Genomic DNA, 13,524 nt, shown 5'->3' on the forward strand with positions numbered 1-13,524 from the left:
AATAACATAGAGTAATGTTTCAAGCCTAAGCTACACTAAATTAAAATTAAAAATTAAACATTAAAAATTGAATATTCATTGGATGTAATTAGTGATGTGGAGAGTAAATATTTCGGACTGGAACCATGTTTTCTTTTATCTCTACCTTCCTCGAAGAGAAATCCTCTCGAATGAAGAAATACTATAAGGAACCATGAGTATATTTTGTTGAATGATACCTCCTTCATTACGAATAATGCTAAGATTCACGAAGATTACCTTCATGGTAATTAATAAGACAAGTTCACAAGTTGCCAATGAGGACCCCTAAGTCAAAGTAAGAACATATATGTTTATAAGCACAAATCTACCTTTATATACACTCAAACTTAAACTTATATCTAAAATTCTGAAAATGCTTCATATAAGAAATAGAGCATTGAGAAGTGTCAATCCAATAAGTCCCTAACCAACGCTTCTTGATTTATCCATTAAGAATCCACAACATGAAGGAATGTGCAAATGAAAAACAAAATGAATAGAATGCAAACAAACATTTACCAGACAACAAAATCGGAGCCCACAAGTAACTCATTCTAAAACTTCCTCTGTCCATTACTGAAACTCCCATGGAAACAACCTCTATGTGCCCAAATTTTCTTGCATACAGAAAATTACGAGAAATTAATCGAGTGGGCCTTGCGAGTGTTGTGATAACACATACACTCTTCATAAGTACGCAATATTTTTATTTTCAGAATTGCACAACATTAGTGATAAATGGTGTCCATCCACTAGATAGCAACTAAAAGGTTGAAAGGTAGGAAAGAAACTTTTTAGGGCTCTTCTATGGACATGAAGCATCCAAAATTTGATAAATGACAATTAATTTGAAAACTAATTTAGAAGAATATTTAGGGATATGATAACAAAAATTAATTGCAAGATATAGTTTGGGCAGTAGGATGAAAACTTGAGAACAAGGCCAATAAACATTGTTAGTCACTGAAAGCCACATAATGCACAAATACATATCTCAACTTGGCACATTGACAGATTTTGGCCTTGGTGGGAGAAGCCTACATACAGTGTCACATGTCTTTTATGCATTTTGGTAATTGTCTCGATGAAAGAATACATTAATAAGCTAACAAAGAAAATACTATAAAATAAGAAGTAAAAGTGCATCACAAACAATTATCAAGTAGAGAAATTGTTAACTTTGAATGCCCTACATTTCTCAACAATAGGGTCCATTGGAAGTATGCAACACAGGTACTCCTTAGATGCAAAATTAAATTTTTCATCCAACAAGTGTTCTCGCTCGAAATATGAGTCAAATCGTAGGGAGATAAGTTGACAAATAGTTTTTTTATTTTTTTCATCTTTTTACTCCAAAAATTGTGAATCATCCCCATGGTTAACATCATCATATTGAATCCTATTAGTTATTATAAAGTTGATTATTTTTTGTACATTTTTGTTTAGAGGCCCATTTTTTACCTCAAAATTTCTCTAATGACATAAAAAAAATTGTTTCTTTGATACAATTAGCCCAAGAAGGGTTTTTTACATCACCATTTTGACTTTGACTCCGTAGAACACTCAATGGGTGCTTTTGACCTATTGACCATTGACCCAAGCATGAAACCGATGCTTTAATAAGTCAAATTATTTTAACAATAAAAAAATATTTTTCTTTCTTTTTACAAATAATTATGATCAAGACCGACAATAGTTACATTCTTTAAAAACTTGTCCATAGTTGATTCATGTTGTGGTGGCACTTGTGTTGGACAAAGCATTTGAAAGAGCCAATCTTGAAAAAGATTTAATGTCAAATGTAAGATATCGTATCTTGATGTAAAAAGGAAAAATATTTTTTTCTCAATAATGATAGTTGCTTAGAATCTCAATCAAAATTATTGTGCCTAAGTGTGAGCAAGGAGTGATTCCAATGAGCAAGGAGTGATTCCAATTTGCAGGTTTAAAGAAGAAAAGTATTCCGTACTTTTCTCAAACACTCTTTTTCTACAAGTAAATAGAATCATATTCTTAATATTTTTAAAATACAACAAGAAAGGCTACTGAAAATCCTAATTCAATGAGTATACAAATAATAGAGAGACTATGATTTATGCTTCAAATTTTATTTAACCTCATTCTCTATCTTTATAAATGGGCAAAGAAAACTGAATCCAATTCAAACAGGATACCTGAACACATGTTGTCCCTTCACATTGTGTCTCATCTAGACGATATTCATGCATCACCCAATATGTTCTTCTTCGCATGGTACATACCGACCATAGAAGAGTAGGGTCTTCTTTGTTCCAATCATAGATGACTTTGAGTTTATTTTCATGTCCTTTCTAGTTGCTTTCCAATAACCAGCTTCAATGGCCCTCTTTGTGCATGTTCCATTAGGATACTTCTTATCACATGGATTGAAAAAGTACCATTATAAATCTCTTTTAGGCAAAAAGGACTTATTTGAAAATAGGCGTGAAAAATGAGTTAGATTTGCAGCATAACTCTAAGTCATGTTATATCTAAAACTTTGATTGTCCATGCCTTAAACTAAACTAAATTTCCATACAAGATATTTGTAAAAATTTTGTCATAAACATCATGCGTATTCTAAATAAATAAACTCAATACTGATCTATCTAAATCCTAACCAGCTAGTTCACCATATTTAATTGGCAAGTGAAATGGGACATCTGACATTATATCACCTTTTCTATTAATACCATGCATTTTTTAAACAAACATTTTGCAGGCATGATTAGCCCATTATAGTCATATTTTTGAAAGAGCCAAAGACATACACAACTATGTCAAGTTTCATATAAGAAAAATAAACCCAACCTCAACCTACATTTGTTATTTTATATTTTCAGGTGCTTCTATCCCTCCCTAACCCATCCGATGGTTGGTGCATGCTATACTCCGACACCAAAAATCAATAATAAGATGGTTAATGGATATCTAAGGCCTTTATAACCAAATTGGACTCTGTAATTTTCATCAGATGACTATTTCTGATCCTAGAAATAAAGTTTTGGTAGCAACATTTACAGTATGTTAAAATTGACTCACTAGTAGTGGGCCAAATGACTCTACTTTAATGAGGCATCGATAGTGACACACTCTGAATTAGTTCATACTTAGACATGTATGGCTAGAGCTTCCACAACCTCACAAGAATCACACTGAAATGCATTAAAAAAGATAATTATAGCATATTCACAAAATCATGGCATAATTCGGGAGTCCATAAAAACCAACACTTCGACACCTCAAGGATCCTATACCTAGACTAATTTCACAAGTGAATTGAAAACTTTTGAGGGCTTCCAAATATGGATATTTTGAAGCTAATTTCAAGAATATCTATCATATACATGCAAACTCAGACCTGAGAAAGAATTCCATAAACACAGAAGAATAAGTTTCACACACCGGTTGAGCCAAAACATATTACACATAAAGCACACAATTTCCCTGAGCACGAACCCATATGTGCTTTAATCTCAGGGCAATATTCAGGAGCTAAATATGTAAGATACTAATATTAGGGAACCCAAATGAGCTTCAATGCGAAATTCAAATAGCTGTCTCTCAGAATTATATTTTTCTAGCTCTAGTAATGGTGGGAAGTAAGGATATTCCATATTCTCGGTTAAACAGAACCAACAATTTCCACCAGAAACCAAAAGTAAATAACACCTAAGAATTTCTTATCATAGCCTTCCAATCACCTTAGGAATCTATGTGTGGACACAATTTTCATTAACTGTACTGAATATTATTATTGATGGGTGCAATGTAGAAAAATGCAATTGCACTCAAATCAAACTGTAAGCATTGACCGAGACAATACATAGCAGAAAAATATCAATGCCTAGAATCCCAAAACATACCAGGCAAATCCCAAGGTTCAAACTTATACAATCAGCTTCAGGGATAATTTCCAATTCTATCTTACGTCCATGAACTTTTCTCTTCAAATAATAAACCACAAGCTACCCATCACTGGGATGGAACCTGAAACCAGGGGCAATTAAACATGCGCCATTCTGTAACAAAATCTCTGAAAAGACTCTATAATGGAATGCACAATACATGAATGAAGGAATTGATGGAACAAACCCTGCCATCAATAATGGAATTTATATCAGTAAAACCCAGTGGCCACAACCAAAAGTTGGACAATATAATTTGAGATGGCAAACAAAGTGAGAGCAAAGGGTGGAATTTGTTACACCCCATTCATACAAGACAAAAAAACATCCATTTCTTATATATAATGTTTCAAGATGTTATTTTGACCATATTCATGCATGCACAATTATTGTTCATCACATCTCATGTCATAAATCTCTCTTTATTTGCAATTTGTCGGTTTAGGAAAAAAAATCAAAACCGAAAGAAGAGAATGTCGGGATGTATTTTCTTCGATGTGCTCTGCTTGGTCCTCAAGTTTTCATTCTTTTTAACTTTAAAATAGAAACTGATATGGTTTCTTTGGTTTCTTTGCACAAATAAACAACATCTCTCTTTTCTTTCCATTTGCTTCTAGAATTTATGAGAAAATCCTATAAAAAAATAAAAATAAAGCAGTTTGCTTGATATGGTGGTGGTGTTTTCGAAACTGAAATACAACCACGCAAGTGATGTCCTGGCGATTACGATGCCTCTTGGCATATAGTTTTTTATTTAGCTCATACAACATGTATACACGCTGCATCTAATGACCTCCACTTGTTCCACATGCAGTTTGCATGGATCTTACCCGTGCATTGGCTCGCATGCATCTGGCTCATGACCTAATTGTGACCGCTACTCTCTTCATCATTGATGGTGGTCCTATTATTGGATCTCTGAACCACTATGTTTTGGAATTAACTCATTCCATATTTTGATCAAATTTTCATATAAGTCCAAGAATTTTGTGCTTAAAGAAGGAAAGTTGCAAGTGTGGATCATTGGTTCTATAGCTAACAACCATATCAATCTGATACATGCATTCCATCCATTGTATTCCCATAATCCTCATTTCATTCCATCGGCCAATCCTAAATCATTCTAAATCGGTCATCGAAGGAGAAGTGAAAATCTCCGTGGCTTTTAGTTTCACAATTTTTTCAGTTTCCGGTTTTACCCAATAACCATCCAGGTAAAAATTTTCAAGTCCGAAACTTCGTGCATCTGAAAACCAAGTTGCAGGTGTGGATCATTGATTCTGTAGCTAGCAACTTGTTGACGGTGTTGGACCTGCCAACATCAGGGAATCTCCCCGATAAGAAGTCCCAACTAGACCTCAAACTGTTTGGAGTAGGAGCCCCAATAGTGGGTGGTAGTGTAGTTCCTTGACCACAATAGCGCGCAAAGATAAGTATGATGACTTTAGGTGAGATCAAGTGTGTGACCCTGCAGAGAGTCAAATGTGATGCATGAAGGTTCCAACACACGGAGGGGAAAAGGAAGTGAACCCCTTAGAAGCTTATAATAGTACGCAGCTTGAAAAAAATACACGAGAGGAATGACATCACAAGCTCAAATTTAGAATAATCCACGAATTAAAGTGATGAGTTAACCCAACAACACACATTCAACAAGATTCATACAATTGCATATAAAATAGTTCATAAGAAAATGAGTAAGTTAAACAACATACATTTCTAAAGCAACCAGAATAGTCCAACTACAATAAGAACATATGCATGAAAGCGTGTTGTCTCTGATATTATTATTATAAGTGAAAGTTACATCCATACATACACCATTAACGACCACTAGCCCCAATAGTGGAACATTACAGTCAAGAACACTTGCTCCTCCAAAGAAGTTTATTGCTCTATGCTATGGAGAAGCCAAGGCTCATCACAATACTCCCAAGCCTTTTCTAAGCCTAAGCCTAGCCAAAAGCTTGGCTCCCAAAAGACTCTTGTATGAGTTATGAGGTTTTATTTATAATAAAGGGTGGGGTGAACCTTGACATTCCTCTTTGTGACTCTTTGAATTCCCTCATGACTCTTCAACTTCTTTACAAATAACTCATTACATAACATGATGACCTTTCACATTCCACTAATGACACTTGGAATTTCACTTACAACATATTTACAAATAATATTACATTTTCCACATGTACCCATGTGATACAAAATAGGCTAGAGACAACCTAACAAGACAAAACACTTGCGAATTTTGAGGAAAGACCATGTCAACAACCTTCACTTGGTGCTTCTCGATCACATATTGATGCCAAGCTTGGTACTACATGATGGTGTCCCCAAACTGCTTGATGGTGTCTTTCTGAAAGCGGACTCTTGCCTCCATGGAATCCAAGTATATGGTCTTGGAACCTGTATCCAACTTGTTCTGAAGCATGTGCAACATGGTGTTGACCATGATAGGACCATAAATGTACTTATGCATATTATATGGACTCAACTCCGAGTCTTTCCCGGTGGCCTCTCGTATTAGATGTTCCATGTACTCATCGATCTCTAGCCGGATTTGGTTCGTGGATTTAACCTCAGTGAGGGAACTGATTGATGGGATATTGTGCATTCTCGCCATGACATCCAAACCATTGTACAATTGTGCATATGAGGCTTGTATGCTGCTGATGAATGGGATGAGCTGCTCATAGTTGTGGATCAACATCCAAACCTTTTCTTTCTCCAACTGTACCTGTGGCTTCATCTTCTTAACTAAGTGAAGCGGGGGCCCTTTGTACCGCATTGTCCACTCTTTCACATTGGTGATGGCAGCATGTATGTTCTTAAGAGTTGAACAAACTCTTTTCTTCGCTATTGTAGGTCATGTACATGTATAATTGCTTTATGCACGGTGAAAAATATGTCATGGAGCTTCTGCATGGTCTCCTCTAGTGTTGATACTTCAATGAGTATTGATTTCCTCAACTCCCCCATTGTGGGAACTACATTATGCGTTGATGTTCGGGGTTGCTTTGCCTCTTGCCTGACAACCATAAAGTTCTTTGCCAATTGTTAATTCTCGACCGTCGGCTACTTAAGATTTTAGCTTGTTGCTCTTGCATAGGCTAAGCTAGCTTCAGCAAGGGAAGCTAGATGCTTCCTGGTGTCTAACACTATCACACTTTCTTTGATGAATGCAGGTGATGCGTGATCATTCGGAAAGTGCTTCCTCCGCTCCTATACAATCCTCTTCTATGGCTCGTCAAATGATAGATTGTACACATCCATGACCAAATCATCATCAAGGAGAACAATATCTCCTTGCATTTGTTCACCATCTTCCTCAGCTACTGGTTGTTCTGACTTGTCAACCTGTATGGGCATTGTTTGCTTTTTCATTGCGCCTTTCCATTCTTCTTCCTTCTATTTTTGTTTGTCTTCTCTTTCTCTCCTCCTCAGCTCCTGTTTTTCCTTCAAATTCTTCTTTGTTTCCTACACTTTAATTATACTTCCTGCAACCTCTGATTTTCTCTCTTCCTTCGCTCTGTTCTCTTTATCTGTTGCGCCCTCTTTGCTTCCATTGCCAAAGATGCCTTCTCCAAGAGAGGATCTTCCTTCATCTTACATCTTTTCTCTACCTTTGGATCTTCAACAACCTTCCTCTTGCCCTTGTCCTTCACTGGATTGCTGCTTATTGTTGTTGTTGTTATTGCTTCTTGAGATGCTATGTCTGTAGAGAAACATTCCAAGTTGTTTCTATACTAACCAACTCATGGAGCTTAGAGGCATTGTAACAGTAACTCCTAGGGTCCTCCTTGTGCCAGTGAAATGTCTCATGGATCCATAGATAATACAAATTCACACAATGGTCCTTGAAAATACAGTGGGGATCATACGGATTCAAGTCTTTGGTTCTGAACTCGAATCTCACGATCTCCTTAGCTTCAGCATCTGCATATTTCAAGCTCTTAATCTAGTATAATCTGATCCGCAAAGGAAGAGCGGGCCATGATGCTTTCTTTTTCCTATGCAGTCTTGTTAATAACCCTGTGGAGACATGATATGAAACCTCTTACATGATCAACTTGTCAGTCGCATACCTTGGTAGAACATGCAGAGGCTTCTCTCTGCCAAACACTCTAATGAAGGTGCCACCTAGTGAGGCATACCAATTTACGATATTTACGATTGCCTCCATTACTTCTCGGGACTTGCAAGGTGGATCCTGCTCAAATATAATATTGTACAACGGGATGATAAAATGGTCAGTTCCTTGCCATCACTCCTCGATAGCTACAATCAGAAAGCAACTTGAAATAGACGTTGACGACAGTGTCTTTTGGTGTCCATGTCCAACTCATGCCAGGAAAATGTTATTGGGCACAGATTGCATCTAGTAAGTATACATAGATGTAAAACCTTTCTTGCTCATTCTTGGGCGGATTCCGAGTGCTAGTCATATGGATATTCAAATGACGAGCCAACAAATATTACCATTTGAATGGCTTCCCATCACTCACCAATTGGTCCAGTACGACTACCCAAACTTCAAGAAAGGTTTATGTGTTCTCTTGATCGTATATTTTGCAGGCAAAGATGATCAAGAATTGATAAGCCTTCCTAAGAGACTTTGTCTTGTAAACATGATTGGGTGTCCATCTAAACTTTGATGGTGCTTTCACCCATCACTTGATGATATCTCTAGTGTTCACAAATCTATGGGTGGCATAGAAAAATGAGTCCATATGCTTCACCGACTAGGGTAAATGATACATTTGTTGAAATTTCTCTGCCCTAAATGTGGCAAGCTCTATTCTGCTAGCACTGCTCAATGTCATAGTCTGTTCATCTATGTGTGATAAAATCCAGTTGATAATGTCCACACATGGGAAGGCGAGGTACCTGCATGCAACCTTGTATAAGCCTGACATTGGATACTGATATACACCTGTTAGTCCTCTAAGGCTTCCTTGAAGTCCTCTGCGAAAGTATCTTTGATTTGTTGCCATGTTAACTTGGTACCCTTCTCAATGAACAACTGAGTATCTATGTAAATTGGTAGATCAATTGATATCTACTCAACTGCTTCCCTAGTACTGCTCTCGACAATTTCCTTTGATGCAACTATCTTGGATTCCATGTTAATTATAACTTCTTGAGAGATGCTCAACAACTGTTGTACCTGTGAGATAGAGAGGACACTCATGGAAAAAAATTCTCAGCTTAAAAACCAAAGCAACTTGAAGACAAAATCAATCAACAAGTCAAGCTCATGATGGGAAGGATTGTACAATTCTGGCTGTCAAAGGTGACTGGTTGACTGTGGGAACTATGCATTGCGCAGTCCCAACAGTCAGTTGTGAAGCTTACTGACTGGAACTACGCAATGCGGAGTTCAGTCTTGGGCCAAGGCTCGGAGAGACTGTGCATTGCATAGTGTCAATGGCCAATATGGAAGGATGGCTCCTGGAACTGCGTAGTGTGTAGTTGGAGCCAGGATATGATAGGCTCTAAGCAATTCCAGAAGCCAAGGCAAAGGCCTTGAGCTCCCAGATTATGCAGTGAATGCAATGAAGTGTGAGATCCGAGCAAGGGGGGCCCAAATATGCCCATGGGGAGTGTGAAAAAAGGCAGATATGAAGGATGATGTGATGTTGAGTGTAGATCGGACTAAGTGTTGATGCATACATGTGACACAAGGGTAGGAATCAATCAAACTGAAGGAAAATGAAGCATGTGAAGGGAGTCATCGCAACGTCGACCATTGGTGCAAAAACAGGAAAACACACACGACACTTGGGAAAGACAATTTAAAACTTGAAACAACACTTATACAAGCTAAAAAAATTTAAAACACCAACAATCATTCAAAGAAACAAGTGAAACAACACTCTCATAAGCTAAACAACAAAAAACAACCAAAAAAGCAACAAAATACTAGAAAAGCAAAACTCACCTGGAAAAGCGATGACCGTCGCACTGAAGTTTCCTTGATCTCCTCAAGACTGCCAAATCTCTAAGATTGAATGTGAAAATGAGCTCTAACATCGTCGATTAAATAGATTTTTTCAAGTTAGGGTTTATGACATGAATGCCAAAAATTAAGGAAAAAGTGACACTTGGTGGAATTTTAGAAATTAACTCAAGTGCCTCCTTCGGGTTGCTAAAAATATATCCCTATTTTAAGGGATGTTTTTTTTGCTTTTTACTTTTTTCTTTTTCAAGAAAAACTGCCATGAATTTACTAGAAATATTGTGCAGTTATGGGAAATATCGGGCAACTCGCTGGTTCATGCATTGAGTAGTTTCTGAGCACAATGGGTTCTGCGCAAATTCTGGGAAGAGTGGCTTTGGGTTGCCTCTCATGTTTGTGCAATTTCCTAGCTCAAGGTTGGTTTCCATCTAGTTTTGTGCAATTCTTGAGCTCAAGGCTCACGGGCAGTCAGGACTGCGCAATTCCCAAGAGCAAGGCCAATTTCCCTCAAGAATTGTGTAGTTCTCTATGGAAAGCCGGGAACTGTGAAAACACTAAGTCAAGATATCAGCTTGTGGGTTAGAAAGTAAAACAAGTAAGAAAACACAAGTCAATATGCAAAGTATGAGGCTCAATCAAAGCACAATACCAGGCTCAGTGCAAGATGAGTTGCTGTGGTTTAGAAGGGAGGCTCCAAAATGAAGCATAGGCAAAATTTTGGAGGGTGGTTGTAGTCGCTAGAACACAACCATATCAATCTGATACAATAATTCCATCCATTACATTCCCATAATCCTCACTTCATTCCATCGACCAGTTCTCGATCATTCTAGATCGATCATCCACGAAAAAGAGAAAAGCTCTATGGTTTTTAGTTTCACATATTTTTTAGTTTCTGGTTCTACCCAATAGCCAATCCAGGTAAAAAGTATCTAAATTCTTTGATATTTGAGTTTGAATAACAAGTTACTTTCAAAAGGGTCTTGTTTTAAAGATAGAAATGTGAGCTCTAATAGTCTCGTGAAAGATGGAGCATGTGTTGGTATATTTTTCTGCCTTATTAAAGAAGGTGAGGAATAAGTCCACTGGTTTGATCAAGGCGAAGTATGAGTTTAAAAAGTTGAATGAAATTGACGTGGAAAAAACAATTAGTACAGGGAGTGAAATGGTTGTCAAAAGTGACTCAATATCGGGAACACTGGACTTTGTTCAAAACAAGCTCAGAGGTGGGATCAATGTTCTAAGTAAAAACCAATTTGATATATATGTTACGACATAGTAGGTGACCTTAACTTACACACTTGAGCACGATTAAACCATGATTTCATTGGAATGTGATCCAAATATCTATAATGGAGGACGACGAATCTCTATAGTATCACCGAGAAGAACCTCATAATAGAATGCCTATCAGTGTAATTATGGTTTCCCCCCAATGGGGTGTCCCTCAACATTTATAATATGCATTGTGATGTGTGCTTTACTCACACTCATCATCTCGGAGTAAAAGCATGTCAGTGGACAGTTAAGATGGCAGGGTTTGATGTGGGAGTGGTTTTTAGCTTTAAATGCTCAACATGAAACATTGGTTGACGTACGAGCTATGTGCGAGTAAAGGCAAGGATTTCTCCTTGCCCACCAATTTTGTCTACCCCCTAGGACCATACTGTTATATTCCATGTCTACGACACAGGTTTTTTTGGACCCTTTCTTCTGATTGGACCATGGTCTTCCTTTAACAGCTGGTGAGTATCGTAGGTCTCTAGTTATTTGCATGGGCTCAATGTTCTGAAGGTAGTATGCTTGCCCTTTTATTTGTTAAGTTGGTGAGAAATTCTATGTTTCGCTAGCGGGTGTGTTTGGTTTATGGTGTGCGTAATGATGATAACATGTTTGTCTTTTTAACTCCTGTGTCTTTGAGTAATTTTCTACTTCATCGGTGGGTGTTTATGGTCATTGGGGTTATATTGTTTCGTAAGATTTTAGAATGGGATTGTTATACAAGATTTACGATTGCAGACAAAAGTATCTCCCTTAGGTCAGTGGCTAACCTAGAACAAAAGAGAGACAACGAACACAATGCTTTTCCTTAAAGTAAATAGATGACAAAGTGACGCCTACTTGGAATCCTTTGCACACTTCGTTCCTTCTTTAGCTTGGAAGCTCCAATTCCAGCTCCAAATGGAAAAATTAGAACCTGCACAGTCAGATAACAAAATCTAAGAAACTAAGAGATCTATGCAGTGTCATCTAAGTACGTAATTCAATAGATCAACATGGTATTGAAATAAGTGAAATAAAAACATCACATATAGGAAAATAATGAATTCTTTTCATTAATATAAATGGAAGGAGATTACAACCATAAGTAGCAGTTGATCTTGTAGAAGAGCTTCTTCAAGTTGTTGACTTGTCCTTTCCTTGTCACAATATGCACCTCCAATCACCATAAATGCATGAGATAATAACTATTCACCACATAAGAATAAGGGCATAATCACTCGCCAAAAGCCAACCCCCAACCACATAGAAGGATGGGAATGTATAGAGAAATAGGGTAAGTTGGGAGTTCTTATCCAATTACCATTCTAAGGTTTGAGATCCACCTTTAATAGAGGGATAGGATCAAAGGATAATGGTGAAAACTCCAAAGTAGGGAAGGATAAGATCAGAATGTTTTATCTAAGGTAAGTAGTTAAAACAACTTCTGGAAACTCCTAGAGGGGGAAGCTTCAAGAATCCCAACCATTGTCCCGTATTTCTAGAACCAACGCAGTTGAAAAGGGGAGCAACCTGTTGGTGACCAACATAGGCCACAGTGGATCAACTTGTAGGTGATCGTACCCCAGTAGGCATACAGGGATCATTGGTCCTAAAATTGGCTCAGATGATGCAGTTTAGCAGTTGATCTTGTAGAAGAGCTTCTCCAAGTTGTTGACTTGTCCTTTCCTTGTCACAATATGCACCTCCAATCACCCTAAATGCATGAGATAATAACCACTCACCACAGCAACATAAGGGCATAATCACTCTCCAAAAGCCAACCCTAACCACATAGAAGGCTGGGAACATATAGAGAAGTAGGGTAAATTGGGAGTCCTTATCCAATTACCATCATAAGATTTGAGATCCACCTTTGATGGAGGGATATGATCAAAGGATAAGTGGTGAAAAATCCAAAGTAGGGAACGATAGGATCTGCATGTTTTATCCAAGGTAAGTAGTTAAAACAACATCTGGAAACTCCTAAAAGGGGAAGCTTTCGAAATCCCGATAATTCTCCCGGATTTCTAGAACTAATGCACGTGCAAAGGGGAACAACCTATTGGTGACCAACGCAGGCCACTGTGGAGTAACCTGTAGGTGATCGCACCCCAGTAGGCATACAAGGAGCGTTGGTCCTAAAACTGGCTCAGATGATGTAGTTTAGGGCTGAAATTATGGGAGATGAAGGGAACATGCTTAGGGATTTGTGCAAGATGGTGACAAGGGGAAATATGATGTTGATTGATCCCATTAGGAGGCTCACTGATCGGATGTGACAAAATGGCCTATTACAGGGATGTGCTAGGCCCTGTATTTCTGTGTTTGTTTCATTTGAGGCAACCTTTTTAGTGG

The sequence above is a fragment of the Pinus tabuliformis genome, chromosome Q (genome assembly GCF_031772625.1).
Source record: "Pinus tabuliformis cultivar Carrire ecotype Pingquan chromosome Q, CPIR1, whole genome shotgun sequence".
NCBI lineage: Eukaryota > Viridiplantae > Streptophyta > Pinopsida > Pinales > Pinaceae > Pinus > Pinus tabuliformis.